This window comes from Coregonus lavaretus (assembly GCF_964263955.1).
Source record: "Coregonus lavaretus genome assembly, contig: HAP1_SCAFFOLD_739, whole genome shotgun sequence".
Classification (NCBI taxonomy): domain Eukaryota; kingdom Metazoa; phylum Chordata; class Actinopteri; order Salmoniformes; family Salmonidae; genus Coregonus; species Coregonus lavaretus.
The window spans coordinates 30,882-53,836 of record NW_028163239.1 but is presented as its reverse complement, the minus strand read 5'-3'; the positions used below and the strand labels follow the sequence as shown (position 1 = coordinate 53,836).

Genomic DNA, 22,955 nt, shown 5'->3' with positions numbered 1-22,955 from the left:
AGTGATATTAATGTTAACTGGATCCCTCACCATTGCAGCCAACAAGCTGGAGTGCAGCGACATTAGAACATGAAGAGTTGGGTTGACAACATTAACGGAGGCTCATATAATTGAAAAGAGACTTAATCTAAAGACACTCACCACACTCAGCCTAAGTTTTGTTGTCTGATGAAAGTGTTCTTTGTCTCTGATTAAATGTTCACTTCCCTCATGACCTCATTTGTAGGCAGGTTTTAATGTCTATGCTTTCTTGCAACACCTGCCAATGCCAACTCATAAATTGTAGTGTCGCAATATCAAAGGTCAAATGCGATAATATAGCCTTGGCACCCCCTTTTAAGGTTAATAATTAATTTGGAGTTACTGAAGGCTTAGCAACACCAGTCAATATACAAGCCATAGACTGTTCACTCTGCTACCGTCCGGCAAACTGTAGCGGAGCATCGGCTCTATGAGCCTGTCCGACAGCTTCTACCCCCAAGCCAGAAGACTGCTAAATAGCCAGAAGACTGCTAAATAGTTAATTAAATGGTTACCCACTGACCCTATCTTGCATTGACTCTATGCACACTCACTATATATACACACTACATACACTCTCATTAGACTATATATACACACTATATACACACTCACTAGACTATATATACACACACTTGACTATATATACATACTATATATACACACTATATACACACTATATACACACTCACTAGACTATATATACACACTATATACAGTGGGGGCAAAAAGTATTTAGTCAGCCACCAATTGTGCAAGTTCTCCCACTTAAAAAGATGAGAGAGGCCTGTAATTTTCATCATAGGTACACGTCAACTATGACAGACAAATTGAGAATTTTTTTCTCCAGAAAATCACATTGTAGGATTTTTTATGAATTTTTTTGCAAATTATGGTGGAAAATAAGTATTTGGTCAATAACAAACGTTTCTCAATACAGTGGGGAAAAAAAGTATTTAGTCAGCCACCAATTGTGCAAGTTCTCCCACTTAAAAAGATGAGAGAGGCCTGTAATTTTCATCATAGGTACACGTCAACTATGACAGACAAAATGAGGAAAAAAAATCCAGAAACTCACATTGTAGGATTTTTTATGAATTTATTGGCATATGATGGTGGAAAATAAGTATTTGGTCAATAACAAAAGTTTCTCAATACTTTGTTATATACCCTTTGTTGGCAATGACACAGGTCAAACGTTTTCTGTAAGTCTTCACAAGGTTTTCACACACTGTTGCTGGTATTTTGTCCCATTCCTCCATGCAGATCTCCTCTAGAGCAGTGATGTTTTGGGGCTGTCGCTGGGCAACACAGACTTTCAACTCCCTCCAAAGATTTTCTATGGGGTTGAGATCTGGAGACTGGCTAGGCCACTCCAGGACCTTGAAATGCTTCTTACGAAGCCATTCCTTCGTTGCCCGGGCGGTGTGTTTGGGATCATTGTCATGCTGAAAGACCCAGCCACGTTTCATCTTCAATGCCCTTGCTGATGGAAGGAGGGTTTCACTCAAAATCTCACGATACATGGCCCCATTCATTCTTTCCTTTACACGGATCAGTCGTCCTGGTCCCTTTGCAGAAAAACAGCCCCAAAGCATGATGTTTCCACCCCCATGCTTCACAGTAGGTATGGTGTTCTTTGGATGCAACTCAGCATTCTTTGTCCTCCAAACATGACGAGTTGAGTTTTTACCAAAAAGTTATATTTTGGTTTCATCTGACCATATGACATTCTCCCAATCCTCTTCTGGATCATCCAAATGCACTTCAGACGGGCCTGGACATGTACTGGCTTAAGCAGGGGGACACGTCTCGCACTGCAGGATTTGAGTCCCTGGCGGCGTAGTGTGTTACTGATGGTTGGCTTTGTTACTTTGGTCCCAGCTCTCTGCAGGTCATTCACTAGGTCCCCCCGTGTGGTTCTGGGATTTTTGCTCACCGTTCTTGTGATCATTTTGACCCCACGGGGTGAGATCTTGCGTGGAGCCCCAGATCGAGGGAGATTATCAGTGGTCTTGTATGTCTTCCATTTCCTAATAATTGCTCCCACAGTTGATTTCTTCAAACCAAGCTGCTTACCTATTGCAGATTCAGTCTTCCCAGCCTGGTGCAGGTCTACAATTTTGTTTTTGGTGTCCTTTGACAGCTCTTTGGTCTTGGCCATTGTGAAGTTTGGAGTGTGACTGTTTGAGGTTGTGGACAGGTGTATTTTTTTCTGATAACAAGTTCAAACAGGTGCCATTAATACAGGTAACGAGTGGAGGACAGAGGATCCTCTGAAAGAAGAAGTTACAGGTCTGTGAGAGCCAGAAATCTTGCTTGTTTGTAGGTGACCAAATACTTATTTTCCACCATAATTTGCAAATAAATTCATTAAAAATCCTACAATGGGATTTTCTGGATTTTTTTTCCTCAATTTGTCTGTCATAGTTGACGTGTACCTATGATGAAAATTACAGGCCTCTCTCATCTTTTTAAGTGGGAGAACTTGCACAATTGGTGGCTGACTAAACACTTTTTTCCCCCACTGTACTTTGTTATATACATACTCACTAGACTATATATACACACTATATACACACTGACTAGACTATATACACACTATATACACACTCACTTGACTATATGCACACTATATACACACACACTTGACTATATATACCCACTATATACACACTCACTAGACTATATATACACTCACTAGACTATATATACACACACTTGACTATATATACACACTATATACACACTGACTGGACTATACTGTGTATGCAGACTATATACACACTCACTCACACACTACACTGACACTCACACAAAACCCACACACATTCACATAAACCAGAGGAGGATAGGGGAGGAGGAGGAGGATAGGGGAGGAGGAGGAGGAGGAGGGAAGGGGAGGAGGACAGAGGAGGAGGAGGATAGGGGAGGAGGAGGATAGGGGAGGAAGAGGAGGGAAGGGGAGGAGGAAAGAGGAGGAGGAGGATAGGGGAGGAGGAGGATAGGGGAATAGGAGGAGGAGGATAGGGGAGGAAGAGGAGGATAGGGTAGGAAGAGGAGGAGGAAAACACTCCAGGCCATTCTTGAACGTCTTCAACTAGATGCTAGATAGAAAGTATAACGGAGCTTTATATTTTATATATATATTATATATATTTTATATTTTCAAATAAATGCCCTTTTTTCCGTCCCTCAAATTGATTTTGATGAGACAAATCGAACAACTTTTATTTTTATCTGAGACAAAGTTTGCCCACCCCTGCTCTAAAGTATCATCCACCCCTCCTCCCTCGCTCTTCCCTCTATCACTCTCCCTTTCTCCCCTCCTCCCTCCCTCGCTCTTCCCTCTATCACTCTCCCTTTCTCCCCCTCCTCCCTCCCACGCTCTTCCCTCTATCACTCTCCCTTTCTCCCCCTCCCACGCTCTTTCCTCTATCACTCTCCCTTTCTCCCCCTCCTCCCTCCCTCGCTCTTCCCTCTATCACTCTCCCTTTCTCCCCCTCCTCCCTCCCTCTCTCTTCCCTCTATCACTCTCCCTTTCTCCCCCTCCTCCCTCCCACGCTCTTTCCTCTATCACTCTCCCTTTCTCCCCCTCCTCCCTCCCTCGCTTTTCCCTCTATCACTCTCCCTTTCTCCCCCTCCTCCCTCCCACGCACTTCCCTCTATCACTCTCCCTTTCTCCTCCTCCTCCCTCGCTCTTTCCTCTATCACTCTCCCTTTCTCCCCCTCCTCCCTCCCACGCTCTTCCCTCTATCACTCTCCCTTTCTCCCCCCTCCCTCGCTCTTCCCTCTATCACTCTCCCTTTCTCCCCCTCCTCCCTCCCACGCTCTTTCCTCTATCACTCTCCCTTTCTCCCCCTCCTCCCTCCCTCGCTCTTCCCTCTATCACTCTCCCTTTCTCCCCCTCCTCCCTCCCACGCTCTTCCCTCTATCACTCTCCCTTTCTCCCCCTCCTCCCTCGCTCTTTCCTCTATCACTCTCCCTTTCTCCCCCTCCTCCCTCCCACGCTCTTCCCTCTATCACTCTCCCTTTCTCCCCCTCCTCCCTCCCACGCTCTTCCCTCTATCACTCTCCCTTTCTCCCCCCTCCTCCCTCCCACGCTCTTCCCTCTATCACTCTCCCTTTCTCCCCCTCCTCCCTCCCATGCTCTTCCCTCTATCACTCTCCCTTTCTCCCCCTCCTCCCTCCCATGCTCTTCCCTCTATCACTCTCCCTTTCTCCCCCTCCTCCCTCCCACACTCTTTCCTCTCTCACTCTCCCTTTCTCCCCCTCCTCCCTCCCTCTTCCCTCTATCACTCTCCCTTTCTCCCCCTCCTCCCTCCCTCGCTCTTCCCTCTATCACTCTCCCTTTCTCCCCCCTCCTCCCTCCCACTTCCCTCTATCACTCTCCCTTTCTCCCCCCTCCTCCCTCCCACGCTCTTCCCTCTATCACTCTCCCTTTCTCCCCCTCCTCCCTCCCATGCTCTTCCCTCTATCACTCTCCCTTTCTCCCCCTCCTCCCTCCCATGCTCTTCCCTCTATCACTCTCCCTTTCTCCCCCTCCTCCCTCCCACACTCTTTCCTCTCGCACTCTCCCTTTCTCCCCCTCCTCCCTCCCTCGCTCTTCCCTCTATCACTCTCCCTTTCTCCCCCTCCTCCCTCCCTTGCTCTTTCCTCTATCACTCTCCCTTTCTCCCCCTCCTCCCTCTTTCACTCTCCCTTTCTCCCCCTCCCACGCTCTTTCCTCTATCACTCTCCCTTTCTCCCCCTCCTCCCTCCCTTGCTCTCTCTCTTTCCTCTATCACTCTGTAGTATCACCCCCCCCCCCCCTTTTACACAAATTAATCATTAAAAACATATTAATAATCAAACATAACTATAACAACAACAATAATACAATAATAAAAATATAAACAAACAACTTCCAAAGACCATTTCCACCCAAAGCTGAATGATGTGTGAATGGTAAATATTTATTACGTTTATTACCTAACATTTTCTAATCAAAACATCATTGTCCTCTCTCTAAGTGAAGGTGTATTTGTGATGAGACAGGTGGATGTCATCTCTCTGAGTGAAGGTGTATTTGTGATGAGACAGGTGGATGTCACCTGCCGAGTGGCGCAGTGGTCTAGTGTGCCACTAGAGATCCTGGTTCGAATCCAGGCTCTGTCGTAGCCGGCCGCAACCGGGAGACCCATGGGGCGGCGCACAATTGGCCCAGCGTCGTCCAGGGTAGGGGAGGGAATGGCCGGCAGGGGATGTAGCTCAGTTGGTAGAGCATGGCGTTTGCAACGCCAGGGTTGTGGGTTCGATAAAATAATGTATGTGCTAACTGTAAGTCGCTCTGGATAAGAGCGTCTGCTAAATGACTAAAATGTAAATGTCATCTCTCTGAGTGAAGGTGTATTTGTGATGAGACAGGTGGATGTCATCTCTCTGAGTGAAGGTGTATTTGTGATGAGACAGGTTTATGTCATCACTGAGTGATGATGTGTTTGATGAGACAGGTGGATGTCATCTTCATCACTTGATATCAGACAGAGACATGTGTGACTATACCATTTCGATTTCCCACCTGGATATCAATAAAGTTCAATTAAAATCTCCCCCCAAAAAACAGACTAAATCTATTTACAGAAATAAAATTAAATTAAAAATGTGTCTGTCAGTTACTCTGGTGATGGCTGCTTTCATTCACAGAGTTTGGATTTTAACTGAGCCAAATATCTCCCTCTCATCACACATGATTTTGAACTAGGGTAAAGGGGCTCAGTGAACGTGGTGTGGAATGTGTACAGGTGGGTCAGTGTACCAGAGGAGACGCTGTAAAAGGACAGAGCGCCGGCCGGAAAGTCCAGATACACTCCTATACACTTTGTGTCCGGCCTGGGTACTGGCACAACTGAGATCCTGATATTATGAATAAATGTGTACTGTTCATTGCAGCAGAAAAGCCCCCAAGACCTCTTCTTCTCAGTAACCGATCTGGATGTATTTGTCACCCCAATGTCAACCCAGCCAGTCCATTCAACCTGCCAGTAGAAACGACCATCAGACAGGGGCTCCCTGCAGCGTACTTTGGCCCACTTATCCAACTTTTTTGTCCGATCTGAGTCATCTGAATCAGAGAAATCCAAATAAGGATATCGGTTAACCTGTGTTCTCCTCACCACCCTCGTGTTGTCCTCGGACAGAGTCAGGTCACTATCTGCTGACATATCGTTCAGCTTGAGCTGGCAGGCATCTGTAGCAAGACAAGGCAGAAAAACAGAAACATGTGTTTTATGTTATTTTCACAATTTGCTTATAAAAGTTTAGGTGCTTAAAAAGCCAGCTTTCTTTTCCTAAATGTAGTTTGATGACTCACATTTCCTCAGGCCTGGTTTGATTCTGGACTCTCCACCATGGTCCAAACTGTGGGACAAAGAAAGAGTCATGTAGGGCCTATTGAACCTGATTACAGTGGAGATTACCTTGATGATTTCACTATATAAACTAGAGTCTTGAAAGCCCATTGAGCAATGAGGTGTTAACAGAAGCAAAAGTCAAATCAACTACATTTCCTTTTACCTGAGTTTCTCCAGTCTACAGTGTGGATCCTCCAGTCTAGCAGAGAGCAGCTTCACTCCGGAGTCTCCTGGGTGATTGAAGCTCAGGTCCAGTTCTTTCAGGTGGGAGGGATTTGACTCCAGAGCAGAGGCAAGAAACGTACAGCCTTTCTCTGTGACTAGACAACCAGAAAGCCTACAGAGAGAAGAGACAGCATAAAACAATGAACAACTGCTAGAGTATATATTTTTTAAGTTAAAACGTTTAAATTCCATTTAAGTGCAGTGCAGTTCACTAGTTCAATCATTCCTATTTGACTGTTTTCTGAAGTTTACAGTATGCTTTCACAATATCAAATGTGTAATCTACCTAAGAGTCTGTAAGGCACAGTTGGGGTTCCTCAGTCCAGCAGAGAGGAGCCTCATTCCAGAGTACCACAGGCTGTTGTCTCTCAGGTCCAGCTCTCTCAGTACTGAGTATGACCACAGGACAGGAGCCAGGGAGACACAGGAACGTCTGGAGAGATTACACTCCCTTAGCCTTGGGAGGGAAAAAGGGAGAGAATTTAACGCTACGTTCTCTTGGTGTTTCCATTGTTACGGTATAGTTTTAACAATGCGGTAATAAAAGGTTTCTTCTACTGTAACATGTGGAAGATTAAACATAACGGTTTATTTCTCACCCCAGAGTCTGTATCTGACAGTGTGGATCCATCAGTCCAGCAGACAGCAGCTTTACTCCAGAGTCGCCCAGTTTGTTGCAGCCCAGACGTAGTTCCTCGAGCTGAGAGACTGCTATAGCAGAGGACAAACTTCCACAGGACTCCTCTGTAACCCCACAACCAGTCAGTCTGTCCAACATGAAAAAAATGTATTAACTAAATGTAAAGGGGAGCTGTCATTAATCAAGAATACATTAACCTATAGGGCCAGTTTCAAGACACATTAAGCCAAATCCTGGACTAAGAAGCTAGCTAACAATCAATGGTAAGTGATAGGGGCATGTGTGCAATGTTTTTACATAAATGAACAAATCACCTAATGTCAAACCACATATGGAGTTGATTTGACAATTTTGAAAATTGCAGGCATTTCCCTTCTATTGATCCTGACCTTCCCCTTTAAACATGTTCATTACTCACCTCAGTATCTTCAGGTTACAGTGTGGACTCATAAGACCACTGGAGATCTGCTTCACCCCTGTGTCTGTCAGTTTGTTGTAGCTGAGATCCAGCTCTGTCAGACATGAGCCAGCTGCCTGGAGAGCCGAGGCAACGGTTTCACAAACGTCATCTTTGAGATCACAACTGGTGAGTCTGTGTGAAACAACCCCAAAAAAATGATTGAATTGTTCAAACTTGCCAACATGCATACCACCGTCATTTAAAGTTGTTTATCATTATATTTATTGCTTGTTTTCTTTGCCAGAGTAGATTTTGGAAGGTTACTGACTGTTGAAAAGTGTTCTGCTGTGTGTTGTTCCAGGCATAGCACTCACCTCAACACAAGTGGCTGGCTGTGAGCACCCATCAGCACAGCCTTTAGAAGCTCTGGTCCCGATCTTCCCATGTTGATATGGCTAAGGTTAAGTGACTCCAGTCGGCAGTTGGGACTCCTCAGTCCAACAGAGAGGGACTTCAGGTCCAACAGGGCGTTGCCGCTGAGGTCCAGATCTCTCAGCTGGGAGTCGGGCAGCTGTAGTGCAGATGCCACCGTTTCACAGCAACTCGTTGTAAGGCGGCAGTCCGCTAGTCTACAGAGGAGAGACGTTTATTATGGGAGATGTGGATGTAGTATAGGACTGATTAAAATGGCTATAAGACATACAGTGACATACTGTACATATCAACACTTCAACTCACATAGCCTTTCGGCAGCATCGAACAGCAGGGACCAGCCTCTTACGACCCTCATCTGACGTGTTGTACTCTCTCACGTCCAGTTTGTCCAACACTTCCTCTGACATCAAGAGTACGTATGCCATCGCCGAGCACTGTGCAGGCGTCAGCTTCTTCTCAGCAGGGTTTTTGGATGTCAAGAACCTTTGAATTTCATTTACAAATGATGTATCGTTCAACTCAATCAAACAGTGGAAGAGATTGATGCACCTCTCTGGGGAGGGATATTGTCTTTGTTTTTCGTCTGAGAGCTTGTCTTTGATGTATTGGATGGTATTCTGGATACTCTCTTTGTCTCCCTATGTCTGGAGCTGTAGGCATTTCAAGAGGATCTGATTGGACTCCAGTGAGATGCCCAGAAGGAAGCGGAGGAAGAGGTCTAGATGACCGGTCTTGCTCTTCAAAGCTTCATCCACCGCACTCCTCTGCAAGTCATGCAGTGTTTTCTGCTGCTGCTGAGAACCTCTGGGTTGTGGCCTGTAATCTTAGTCATCACCTTCTCCAAAATACCCGTAATTCGATCTTGGTAGCCTGTTCTCTCTTGATGCAAACGGGGTTGACATTTTCACTGACAAAGAGGTAGGCAACATAGAGTGCAGCGAAGAACTCCTGAATGCTGAGATGCACAAAGCTGTACTTGTTTGCTCTAAACATTGGGTCCTCCTCTCTGAAGAGCTCTGTGCACATCCCTGAGAGCAAGAAGCCTTCTTTGACATCAATGCCACACCCTCTCAGATCGTCTTCAGAAAACACCAGATTGCTCTTTTCCAAGTTTTGGAAGGCTAGTTTTCCAAGCTTCAGAATTATCTGTACGTCAGACTCTGACAGAATACGAGGATCTGGTTCGTTTTTCCCATTATATTTCTTGTTCTTCATGCTTGTCAGAGTGAGAAGGAAACGAATGTACATCTCAGTCAGAGTTTTAGGGACTTTTCCATGGTCATTTTCACTCAACATTTTCCCAAGAACCATGGCAGTAATCCAACAGAAGACTGGAATGTGGCACATGATGAAGAGACTCCTCGATGTCTTTATGTGTGAGATGATTTTGCTGGACAGGTTCTCATCATCACTGAATCTCTTCTTGAAGTATTCTTCTTTCTGTGGGTCGTTGAATCCCCGAACTTCTGTTACACGGTCAAAACAGTCGGAGGGTATCTTATCAACTGCTGCTGGTCGGGAGGTTATCCAGAGGAGAGCAGAAGGAATCAGATTCCCCTTGATGAGGTTTGTCAGCAGCACATCCACTGATGTTGTCTTGGTTACATTAGACAACCTCTTGTTGTTATGGAAATCCAGTGGAAGTTGGCTTTCATCCAGACCATCCAAGATGAACACGACTTTGCAGTCGACCACCTTCTTTGCATCCTTGATATCTGTTAGTTCAGGGTGGAAGTCACTCAGGAGCTCCAAGAGATTGTAGTCATCTTTGATGAAATTCAAGTCCCTGAATGGAAGTGAGAAGACAAAATCTACATCCCGATTGGCTATTCCTTCTGCCCAGTCAAGGATGAACTTCTGCACTGAGACCGTTTTTCCAATGCCAGCGATTCCCTTTGTCAGCACAGTTCTGACGGGTACCGCTTGTTTGGATTGGGATTTGTCATTATGTTCCTCTGTCTTAGGGTCTAAAGATTTAAAGATGTCATTGCAGTTGATTGCATGGTCTTGAAATGCTTTGGTCCGAGCCGTATCTTCAATCTGCCATACCTCATGCTCTTTATTAACCCCTTCACTCTCCCCAGTTGTGATGTAGAGCTCGGTGTAAATATTGTCCAGCAATGTTGGGTTTCCCCGTTTTCCAAGCCTCTCAAAGATGCTCCCAAACTTCTTCTTCATGTTGGACTTGTGTTTGCCCTTGACTTTTTGCAGATCTTCATCTAATGAGGAAAGAACATTGATAGTGTTGTGGGATGCATAAAATATATCTTTACTTCTGTTTTTTTATCTGCAGTATTCAGTACCGTAACGAACACAATACTTTCAGTTACTGGTTTCAAAGTCCGATTTCCTGCATGGGCGTGCCATATTTTTTTTTTTCAGACTTTTATGAGTCTGTGTGTGTGTGTTAATCTACAACTGGTACATCCATTTTTTTACTTTAAAATTAATTATATACTGTGTACCCATTTGATTCTTGAAGAATACAACTTACAAATACCTCATGAGCTTAGTTCAACTGTCGTACCCTATCAAAACAAAAAATATATGCTTAATTGTATAGTATTATTTGACAGGGACACTGCATATTAACTAATCAACATTTCTGTAATAATTTGTTTTGTTTTTTTGCATTATTTTCTATTATAACAAAAATAACAATAAAGAATTGTCTTACCAGCACCATGTGAAGGCATAGTAACACTGATGTTTTCATAAACTGAACCTCCGAGATTGCAGCCAACAAGTTGGGGTGCAACAACAACAGAACCACCCTGAGCTGTAATGGAGGACTGTGGTGGGGCAGGCTGAGCCGTAATGGAGGACTGTGGTGGGGCAGGCTGAGCCGTAATGGAGGACTGTGGATGGGCAGGTTGAGCCGTCATGGAGGACAGCGGACCAGAGTCCTGGGCTGGAACGAGGGACTGAGGAGTCTGATCCATGATATCAGACAGTCAGTCTCCTCCCCCTGAGAGAGCCAGAAGCAAAGAGAGAACAGACAATATACACTGAACACTTTCCTTACATTGAGTTGCACCCCCTTTTGCCCTCAGAACACCTTCCTAATATTGAGTTACACCCCCTTTTGCCGTCAGAACACCTTCCTAATATTGAGTTGCACCCCTTTTGCCCTCAGAACACCTTCCTGATATTGAGTTGCACCCCCTTTTGCCCTCAGAACACCTTCCTAATATTGAGTTGCACCCCCTTTTGCCCCCAGAACACCTTCCTAATATTGAGTTGCACCCCTTTTGCCCTCAGAACACCTTCCTAATATTGAGTTGTACCCCCTTTTGCCCTCAGTACAGTCTCAATTCGGTATCAGTATTGTAGTCCTATGCCATAACCACAGAAGGCTAGAATGGTCATCACAAAGGATACATAGTTGACTTACAGAAAGATTCCCTAGTATATTTATTTTATTTAACCAGGTACGCCATTGAGTATACATTTTCTTTAACAATAACAACCTGACCACGATAAGAGCGAGACACCGTGCAGCAAAGCAGACAATTCTTTAAAACTCAACACATAAACAGAAAACGAAAAAAACTAATGCACAACACTCGGTAGGATGTAAAACATATCTATATAACGGTTATATAGAGCTTTGAATCCCTAAAAAGACGACACTTACCGCATGTAAGTTGTCTTGTTGTGCCGTCTACAATGGTGCTTTCTTCCTCCTACTTTCTTTGGTCTGTTTCATGTTCTGGGCGTTGTAGAGGAGGATACTTCCTCAGTGTTGCCAACTCCTCAGTAAGTAAAGTAGCTATTGGCTGTCCTAAAACTCACTAGAAGTCGCTAAATTACGTCAACACTCAATTTGCATCATTGGTCATGCGCTTGTAATTGTGATGGACGCTGTAGGAGAGAGGAATAACTTCGTGAGAGAGATTTTTTTTGTATACAATCTACATTAACAATCTAAATGGACCACAAAAAAATAAGGGCGGGATCAGCCAGCGGCGGCTTCTCGCATGCGCGATTCATTTGCAGTCTGGACGCGGAGTGGTGAACATCTTCTGCTCTGAATACTCGCTAAATATAGCGACAAAGTCGCTAAATTGGCAATGTTAACTTCCTGAACTTTGCAGTTAACCGCAAAGGTTCATCATCTCTGTACTGACAGGGTTTGGTGACTGGATATAAATTAATTCAAAGGAATAGTCAGAGAGGCGTGTCTTAGTTTATAATACAAAACTGTGTCTGTCTGTCTGTTTTATATACTTTGTATTTAAAGCACAAATGTATTAATAAAGTTGATTTTTCTATCAGTCTGTCTGTCGGTCTGTCTCTCTGTCCATCCATCTGTCTGTATGTGTTTCTTTCTCTCTCTCTTCATAGTAGGGATATTCAAAAATAAAATATATAAATATTTGTAAAAACATGTTGATTTTTCTGTCAGTCAGTCTATCAGTCTGTCTGTCTGTTTTATATACTTTGTATTTAAAGCATGAATTAATTAATGAAGTAGATTTTTCTGTCTGTCAGTCTGTTAGTCTGTCTGTCAGTCTGTCTGTTGTCTGTCAGTCTGTCTATCTGTCAGTCAGTCTGTCTGTTAGTCTGTCTCTCTCTGTCCATCAGTCTGTCTGTTTTTCTTTCTCTCTCTCTTCATCATTGGGATATTCAATATATAAGGCCATGCGCTTCTCCCGAGTGGCGCAGTGGTCTAAGGCTGATCCACTAGAGATCCTGGTTCGAATCCAGGCTCTGCTGTAGCCGGCCGCAACCGGGAGACCAATGGGGCGGCGCACAATTGGCCCAGCGTCGTCCAGGGTAGGGGAGGGAATGGCCGGCAGGGAGGTAGCTCAGTTGGTAGAGCATGGCGTTTGCAACGCCAGTGTTGTGTGTTCGATTCCCACGGGGGGCCAGTATGAAAATAAATAAAAAATAATAATGTATGCACTAACTGTAAGTCGCTCTGGATAAGAGTGTCTGCTAAATGACGTAAAAATATAAATATTTTTAAAAAACATGTAGAATACATGTAGGATACATAGGATACTAGTTGATTTACAGAACGATGCCGTAGTAAATGTATTTTATTTGCTCTTATTTAACCAGGTACGTCATTGAGTATACTTAAGCAATAAGGTCCAAGGGGGTGTGGTATATGGCCGATATACCACAAACCCCAGAGGTGCCTTATTGCTATTGTAAAATGGTTACCAACATAATTAGAACAGTAAAAATAAGTGTTTTGTCATACCCGTGGTATACGGTCTCATATACCATGGCTTTCAGCCAATCAGCATTCAGGGCTCGAACTACCCAGTTTACACATTTTCTTTAACAATAACGACCTGACCACGATAAGAGCGATACACCGTGTATCAAAGCAGACAGTTCTTTGAAACTCAACACATAAACAGAAAAGGTAAAAGACAAATGTACAACACTGGGTAGGATGTAACACATATCTATATAACGGTTATATAGAGCTTTGAATCCCTAAAAAGACGACACGTACCGCATGTAAGTTGTCTTGTTGTTCTGTCTACTCTGGGCGTTGTAGGGTAGGCTCCTTCCTGTTAACCGCAAAGTTTCATAACCTTTGGCAACGGTTCTGTTCTAACAGGCTTGGTGATTGGATAGAAATAAATTCAAACAAATAGGCAGAGAGGCGTGTCTTAGCTTGTATTACAAAGCTGTGTGTGTGTGTGTGTGTGTGTGTGTGTGTGTGTGTGTGTCTGTCTGAAGCTGTTTGTCTCTGTCTGTCCATCTGTCTGTCTGTCTCTCTCTCTCTCTCTGTCTGTCCATCTATCTCTCTCTCTGTCTGTCTAGGGCCTAGGTCATGTTTAAATTAAGGGATTAACATTTGCCAGGTATAATCTTTGGGATTTGACTCCTTGATGTTAATTTGGGAAATATATTTTTGGGTGGTGGTGGTGGAGGAGGAATAATGGTCTGGGGCTGTTTTTCATGGTTCAGGCTCCTTAGTTCCAGTGAAGGGAAATCTTAACGCTATAGCATACAATGACATTCTAGACCATTCTGTGCTTCCAACTTTGTGGCAACAGTTTGGGGAAGGCCCTTTCCTGTTTCAGCATGACAATGCCCCCGTGAACAAAGCGAGGTCCATACAGAAATGGTGTTTAGAGATCGGTGTGGATGAACTTGACTGGCCTGCACAGAGCCCTGAACTCAACCCCCTTCGAACACCTTTGGGATGAATTGGAACGCCGACTGCGAGACAGGCCTAATCGCCCAACATCAGCGCCCGATCTCACTAATGCTCTTGTGGCTGAATGGAAGCAAGTCCCAGCAGCAATGTTCCAACATCTAGTGGAAAGCCTTCCCAGAAGAGTGGAGGCTGTTATAGCTGCAAATGGGGACCAATTCCATATTAATGCCCATGATTTTGGAATGAGATGTTTGACGAGCAGGTGTCCACATACTTTTGGCCATGTAGTCTATTTTTGGTTGGTGGAGGAGGTGATTCCTTCTTGATGTTAACCAGAGAGAATATATTTCTGGGTGGTGGTGAAGGTGATTCCTTTCCAATGTAACCCAGAGAGAATATCTTCAGTTCTCCTTTCTTCACCTCTTTCTTCCTCTTACCCGGAGAGAGACTCTTCAGTGACACAGACTCCTTCCTAGAGTTACCCAATGACAGCCTCTTGATTGAGGGTGACTCCGTCCTCTTCCCGGCCAATGAAAACCTCTTCTTGGGAGTAAGGACCTCCCTCTTTAGGATCTCCACTGACAGTTTGTCCAGAGTAGGAAGAATGATGCTTCTCTTCTGTTTCTTACTGGATAGCGCCCCCTTCAGTTCACTCCAGGTCAACACTGAGTCCTGTTTCTTCTTTTGGCCATGTACTAATCCAGGCACTTGTGCCATCAAACCAATTTATCCAGAACGCAGCAGCCTGCCTGGTTTTCAACCTTCCCAAGATCTCTCCTGTCACCCTGCTCCTCCGCACACTCCACTGGCTTCCAGTCGAAGCTCTCATCCACTACAAGACCATGGTACTTGCCTACGGAGCAGCAAGAGGAACTGCCCCTCCCTACCTTCAGGCTCTGCTCAAACCCTACACCCCAACCCAAGAACTCTGTTCTGCCACCTCTGGTCTTTTGGCCCTCCCTCCCCTATGGGAGGGCAGCTCCCGCTCAGCCCAGTCCAAGCTCTTCTCTGTCCTGGCACCCCAATGCTGGAACCAGCTTCCCTCTGAAGCTAGGACAGCAGAGTCCCTGTCACTCTTTCGAAAGCACCTGAAACCCTACCTCTTCGAACAGTATCTTAAATAATCCCACAGTCTACTGAAGGGAGTGGCTCTCCCATAGACACCAATGATAGCAGCCGGGTCCGGTCTACTGAAGGGGGTGGTTCTCCCATAGACACCAATGATAGCAGCCGGGTCCGGTCTACTGAAGGGGTTTGGCTCTCCCATAGACACCAATGATAGCAGCCGGGTCCGATCTACTGAAGGGGGTGGCTCTCCCATAGACACCAATGATAGCAGCTGGGTCCGTTCTACTTAGTTCATTGAGGTCTCACTTCCGTTTCCTTTTCTGTCTCTCTCTTTATCAGCTCACCACTCCCCGCCCCTCCCGCTCAGAGAAAAGGGGTGTATTCATTAGTCTGACAAACCTTTTTTCATCAAAAAAATAATAAGAATTGGCTATGAAAATAGGAGTATCTATTAGACGAATTCAGATAGTTCCCTCCCTGTTCCGATTGGCTCTGTTTTGGTTCTGTTAGGTTCCTAGTGACTACACACCAGAACAGAAGGATCCGGGTGTCTGGCAGGTTCAACTAAATAAAAACTAAATTCAGGGCAGCAGGTAGCTTAGTGGTTAAGAGCGTTGTGCCAGTAACCGAAAGGTCGCTGGTTCTAATCCCCGAGCCGACTAGGTGAAAAATCTGTCGATGTGCCCTTGAGCAAGGCACTTAACCCTAATTGCTCCTGTAAGTCGCTCTGGATAAGAGCGTCTGCTAAATGACCAATTATTTATTACACAATTCTGTACATATGTATAACATTTGCATGTAGCTGTTATGAATGCATAGAGCTGTTATGAATGCATGGAGCTGTTATAAACGAATGGAGCTGTAATGAATGCAGGGAGCTGTTAGGAATGCATAGAGCTGTTAGGAATGCATGGAGCTGTTATGAATGCATGGAGCTGTTAGGAATGCAGGGAGCTGTTAGGAATGCAGGGAGCTGTTAGGAATGCAGGGAGCTGTTAGGAATGCATGGAGCTGTTAGGAATGCAGGGAGCTGTTAGGAATGCATAGAGCTGTTATGAATGCATGGAGCTGTTAGGAATGCAGGGAGCTGTTAGGAATGCATGGAGCTGTTAGGAATGCATGGAGCTGTTAGGAATGCATGGAGCTGTTAGGAATGCATGGAGCTCTAATGAATTCTTATAGCAAGTTATGATACGCTATAGGGGCAATTATCACATCATGTTGTCATGGATATATATCAACGTTAACTGTGCATTGATGAGACGTTACGCCTAAATAGACAGACCAGACAGACAGTTCAGTACCTACATGAATCATTTATTGACCATTTTGATACCTTCTGGAAACAAAGCTTGTATTATAAGGAGGATGGGATCCATCCAAATTATTTGGGTTCCTGGATCATTTCACAGCATTATAAGGCTGCGTTGAGACAATGACTTATCAATGACCCAAGTCCAGCTCATTTAATCAAATCAAATCAAATCAAATTTTATTGGTCACATGCGCCGAATACAACAGGTGCACACATTACAGTGAAATGCTTACTTACAGCCCTTAACCAACAGTGCATTTATTTTAAACAAAAAAAGTAAGAATAAAACAACAACAAAAAAGTGTTGAGAAAAAAAGAGCAGAAGTAAAATAAAGTGACAGTAGGGAGGCTATATATACAGTAAAATAAAGTGACAGTAGGGAGGCTATATATACAGGGGGGTACCGTTGCATAGTCAATGTGCGGGGGCACCGGCTAGTTGAGGTAGTTGAGGTAATATGTACATGTGGGTCGCTGAGTTGTCATAATACTTCAGGAAATGTACATTATCCTAGGGACATTGGAAGACACAATGTAAATAACCTAATTTATGTCCCTCTTACTGCCCGGAATGCCTCTGCTGATCCTACAGCTATTGTATGCAGTACTCATATGCCTATGAACCAGAGTAATACTGTTGCCACTGAGGTGGTGTGCCCTAGTAGGAAGTCCACTGTGTGCAGCTCACCCTGCACTAATAAAAATAACCAGAATATGTCTACCTCTGCTAAGCTTCCCAGTAAAGCAAGAAAAAGAATGAAGCATCCCAGAAAAGTGTTAAAAATAGCCCAAGTTAACATATGTAGCTTAAGAAACAAGGTTCATGAAATCAATAATTTGCTAGTAACAGATGACATTCATATTCTGACAATCTCTGAAACTCACTTAGATAATACCTTTGATGATACAGTGTTAGCAACACAGGGTTATTACATTTACAGAAAATACAGAAATGCTAACGGGGCGGTGTTGCTGTCTATATTCAGAACCACATTCCTGTAAAGCTTAGAGAGGATCTCATGTTAAATACTGTTGAAGTAATATGGCTACAGGTTCACCTGCCTAGACCACCAAATGCTAACAGTCAGTATCTGCTATAGACCACCAAATGCTAACAGTCAGTATCTGGATAACATGTGTGAAATGCTTGATAATGTATGTGATATCAATAGAGAGGTATACTTTCTGGGTGATTTAAATATTGACTGGCTTTCATCAGGCTGCCCACTCAAGAGAAAGCTTCAAACTGTAAACTAGTGCCTGCAACCTGGTTCAGGTTATCAATCAACCTACCAGGGTAGTTACAAACAGTACAGGAACTGAAATCATCAACATGTATTGATCACATCTTTACTAATGCTGCAGACATTTGTTTGAAAGCAGTATCCAAAATCCATCGGATGTAGTGATCACAATATAGTAGCCATATCTAGGAAAACCAAAGTTCCAAAGGCTGGGCCTAATATAGTGTGTAAGAGGTCATACAATAAGTTTTGTAGTGATTCCTATGTTGCTGATGTAAATAATATTTGTTGGTTCGTGGTGTGTACTGAGGAGCAAACAGACACTGCACTTGACACATTTTTGAAATTGCTTATCTCAGTTACTAATAAGAATGCACCCATTAAGAAAATGACTGTAAAAACTGTTAAATCCCCGTGGATTGATGAGGAATTGAAAAATTGTATAATTTTAGGCAAAAGATATGGCAAATAGGTCTGGCTGTACAACCGATTGGCAAACATACTGCAAATTGAGAAATCATGTGACTGAACTGAATAAAAAGAAGAAACTACACTATGAAACAAAGATAAATGACATTGAATTATAGTAAAAAGCTTTGGAGCACCTTAAATGACATTTTGGGCAAAAAGGCAAACTCCGCTCCCTTCATTGAATCAATGGCTCATTCATCACAAAACCCACTGATATTGCCAACTACTTTAATTATTAGCAAACTTAGGCATGACATGCCAACAACAAACGCTGACACTATACATCCAAGAGTATCTGACCAAATTATGAAAGACAAGCATTGTAATTTTGAATTCCGTAAAGTAAGTGTGGAAAAGTATTATTGTCTATCAACAATGACAAGCCACCGGGGTCTGACAACTTGGATGGAAAATTACTGAGGATAATAGAGGTCGATATTGCCGCTCCTATTTGCCATATCTTCAATTTAAGCCTACTAGAAAGTGTGTGCCCTCAGGCCTGGAGGGAAGCAACATTTATACCCCTACCTGAGAATAGTAAAGCCCCCTTAACTGGCTCAAATAGCCGACCAATCAGCCTGTTCCCAACTCTTAGTAAACTTTTGGAAAAAATGGTAATTGACCAGATAAAATGCTATTTTACAGTAAACAAATTGACAACAGACTTTCAGCACGCTTATAGGGAAGGACATTCAACAAACACAGCACTTACACAAATGACTGAAATTGATGATAAAAAGATTGTGGGGGCTGTTTTGTTTGACTTCAGTGCGGCTTTTGACGTTATCGATCATAGTCTGCTGCTGGAAAAACGTATGTGTTATGGCTTTACACCCCCTGTTATATTGTGGATGAAGAGTTACCTGTCTAACAGAACACAGAGGGTGTTCTTTAATGGAAGCCTCTTCAACATAATCCAGGTAGAATCAGGAATTCCCCAGGGCAGCTGTCTAGGCCCCTTACTTTTTTCAATCTTTAGTAAAGCCAGTGTGTCTGTGTATGCGAATGACTCAACACTATACACGTCAGCTACCACAGCGACTGAAATGACAGCAACACTTAACAAAGAGCTGCAGTTAGTTTCAGAATGGGTGGCAAGGAATAAGTTAGTCCTAAATATTTCAAAAACTAAAAGCATTGTATTTGGGACAAATCATTCACTAAACCCTAAACCTCAACTAAATATTGTAAGGAATTATGTGGAAATTGAGCAAGTTGAGGAGACTAAACTGCTTGGAGTAACCCTGGATTGTAAACTGTCATGGTCAAAGCATATTGATACAACAGTAGCTAAGATGGGGAGAACTATGTCCATAATTAAGCGCTGCTCTGCCTTCTTAACAGCACCATCAACAAGGCAGGTCCTACAGGCCCTAGTTTTGTCGCACCTGGACTACTGTTCAGTCATGCGGTCAGGTGCCACAAAGAGGCACTTAGGAAAATTGCAATTGGCTCAGAACAGGGCAGCACGGCTGGCCCTGGATGTACACAGAGAGCTAACATTAATAAAATGCATGTCAATCTCTCCTGGCTCAAAGTGGAGGAGAGATTGACTTCATCACTACTTGTATTTGTGAGAGGTATTGACATGGCATCGGACACACATGCATACCCCACAAGACATGCCACCAGAGGTCTCTTCACAGTCCCCAAGTCCAGAACAGACTATGGGAGGAGCACAGTACTATATAGAGCCATGACTACATGGAACTCTATTCCACATCAAGTACCTCATGCCAGCAGTCAAATTAGATTTAAAAACAGATAAAAAATACACCTTATGGAACAGCGGGGACTGTGAAGCAACACAAACATAGACACATGCACACAAACTCATGATAACGTACGCACTATACACACATGTACACATGGATTTTGTGTTCTAGAGGGCACACACTTAATATGTTGTGAAATCTGTTATGAATGCATTGTAAAGTTTGTTGTCATGTTTTTAAAATGTATAACTGCCTTTATTTTGCTGGACCCCAGGAAGAGTAGCTGCTGCCTATGGGGAATCCATAATAAATATAAATGACCATGCTACCAATGGATCTTCATCTATCATTCATGAACTAAGACACCGAAGGACAATGAAGTCAGGTTACAACAGCAGCCAAACCCCTTCAGTAGAAAACCAGAGGTCCCCCTAAACCTACACAATGTCATTAGTAGAAGATATAATCACAGTCATTTCTTCTAAACCTTGACATGGCCCTAAATGAACGTTACAACAATCTGATGGACCCCTCCTTCTCCTCTTCTGTGTGAATATTGTAGGGCCTTAATGAACATTACAACAATCTGATGGACCCCTCCTTCTCCTCTTCAGTGTGAATATTGAAGGGCCTTAATGAACGTTACAACAATCTGATGGACCCCTCCTTCTCCTCTTCAGTGTGAATATTGAAGGGCCTTAATGAACGTTACAACAATCTGATGGACCCCTCCTGCTCCTCTTCAGTGTGAATATTGAATGCAGGGTAAAGGGGTCCAGTGAACAAGTCATTGTACGTGTGCAGGTGTGTCATAGCGTCAGAGGAGACGCTGTAAAAGGACAGCGTGCTGACCGGCCAGTCCAGAAACACCCCAATGCAATTAGTGGTAGTGGTGCCTTCTCCTGAATATGCAACCTCATCTATAGCAAACGCGCATTCTTCATTCAAGTCAATCAATATTTTTTATTGTTCTCAGTAAGGTAAGTAGGTCTTCCCATAATGAGAATGACCGATATTGCACGCATTCGACATTTGAGAAAAATAACGTTACTTGGATCATATCGAATCTATTAGATATACAACCAATTTATCGACAATCTAAGATGACTTGCTTCCTCATCATAATTAAGGTCTCATTAATCTCATCTGCATTTTCATTGTTCTATGTAAGGTATAATGTATATTCTTCCCATTTAGATAACTTTTACCAGCATGAATTAATAAAAGATAGATGTACTGCTGTAGACATCTGGTGTTGGGTACTGTGCTCAGTAACCCTCGCTCTTTCTGCAGGGTTTTGGCCAACAAACATTTATAATCAATAAGGCCTCATCACTCTCCATGGAGGAGCAGTACGTTTTTGCCATGAACCAATTCATATCACTCTCTGATTGCCACATTCTAACTGGTTTAGTCACTAATTGAAGACTCTATTGCAGAAAATGCTCAAGAGGCAATTCTGTATGCTGAAAGCCCAGGGAAGGCTCCCACTGGACCTACCTCTGAGACCAATGAAGGACTGGCTCCTGGCAGGGAAAAGAGTCTTCCTGGAGTAAGTGCAGTGTTCTCTGATTATTTTTAAATACGAAGTACGAAACTTTATACTTCATTTAGGTAACTTGAGTTCATCACATCAGTACACAAGGCCAAATAATAACCTGAATGTATCAAAATATATTAGATGATAGCAATAGTTTGATAGATAGTGTAGACAGACACAGTCTGATACATTTCCATATTCACATGAAGGCGTGAGGCAGAGACATGGAAGAGATGGAGGAAGGTCTCTGTAGCTGAATTGGTGAGGACTATGTAGAGCAAACAGTACACCCACTGTAAAGCACTTCAAATATCAGCAAGCTCATTTTTGTACCCAGAGAAAAACAATAGCTATCAGTTCAAATTCATAATTTTCCCCATCATTTCAATGATGGACCAGTGTCCAGTCTCACCTGGTACATCAACAGTCTTTTAATGACATATTATGTTGTTACATAGACTTGGGATGCAAAGAGGGGCCTGGAATTACAGGAAACAGAGACAGAGAGAGTTATCCTGCTCAGTGGCCAGAGAGTTCAGGATGAATTAAGGATACCAAATGTCATCGTGGACACTGCTACCGACGGAGACATCCAGCTTCTGAAAGAGGAGCGTTGGAAGTTAACCCGAAAATTCTATGATATGATTGCGGTGCGGAACTACCAAAGGTAAGGAACAAGAAGCCTGTTTCGTAAGTGTCTTTCCAAGTTGGGTGTATCAGAGTTGTCTCAAACTGGACAATATTACAAATGAGCTTCTATACATTTTGACTTTAGATGTCTGTGGTATGTTTTGTGAAAAAGGACAGATATTGTTTTGTTCTTACTCTTTCATTGCTCTGCATTGTCTATTTAGTCCTATTTCGGATCCACTGGGAGCCTTCCTGAGATGTGTGGCAGAGTGCCTGAGGTGTGCAGCAGAGGTCCTGAGGTGTGCAGAAGAGGTCCTGAAGTGTGCAGAAGCGTGCCTGAGGTGAGAAGCGGAGGTCCTGAGGTGAGGTGCAGAGGTCCTGAGGTGAGAAGCGGAGGTCCTGAGGTGAGGTGCAGAGGTCCTGAGGTGAGGTGCAGAGGTCCTGAGGTGAGGTGCAGAGGTCCTGAGGTGAGAAGCGGAGGTCCTGAGGTGAGGTGCAGAGGTCCTGAGGTGAGGTGCAGAGGTCCTGAGGTGTGCAGCACAGGTCCTGAGGTGTGCAGTGGAGGTCCTGAGGCCTCAAACGCAGTGGAAGAGGTGTGCAGTGACACAAAGAAGACAGAGTCTACTGGAAATCATCTGAAAACGGGAAATGGCCTATGCAAGGTTGTGCAGCTATCCACTGAGAGCCGTCCTGAGGTGTGCAGCAGTCCTGAGGTGTGCATCAGAGTGCCTG

General features: G+C 43.8%; 1 pseudogene across 1 annotated transcript; it reads right to left on the bottom strand.

Moving 5' to 3' along the window:
- Positions 1 to 5,700: 5,700 nt before the first annotated feature.
- LOC311118361 (NACHT, LRR and PYD domains-containing protein 3-like) lies at positions 5,701 to 11,106 on the bottom strand (annotated as a pseudogene). Its single transcript has 9 exons — positions 10,791 to 11,106; positions 8,417 to 10,332; positions 8,053 to 8,307; positions 7,697 to 7,870; positions 7,238 to 7,405; positions 6,925 to 7,095; positions 6,577 to 6,750; positions 6,374 to 6,420; positions 5,701 to 6,250 (listed from the first exon to the last, which is right to left on the bottom strand). The product of its transcript is annotated as an NACHT, LRR and PYD domains-containing protein 3-like (transcript).
- Positions 11,107 to 22,955: the final 11,849 nt, after the last annotated feature.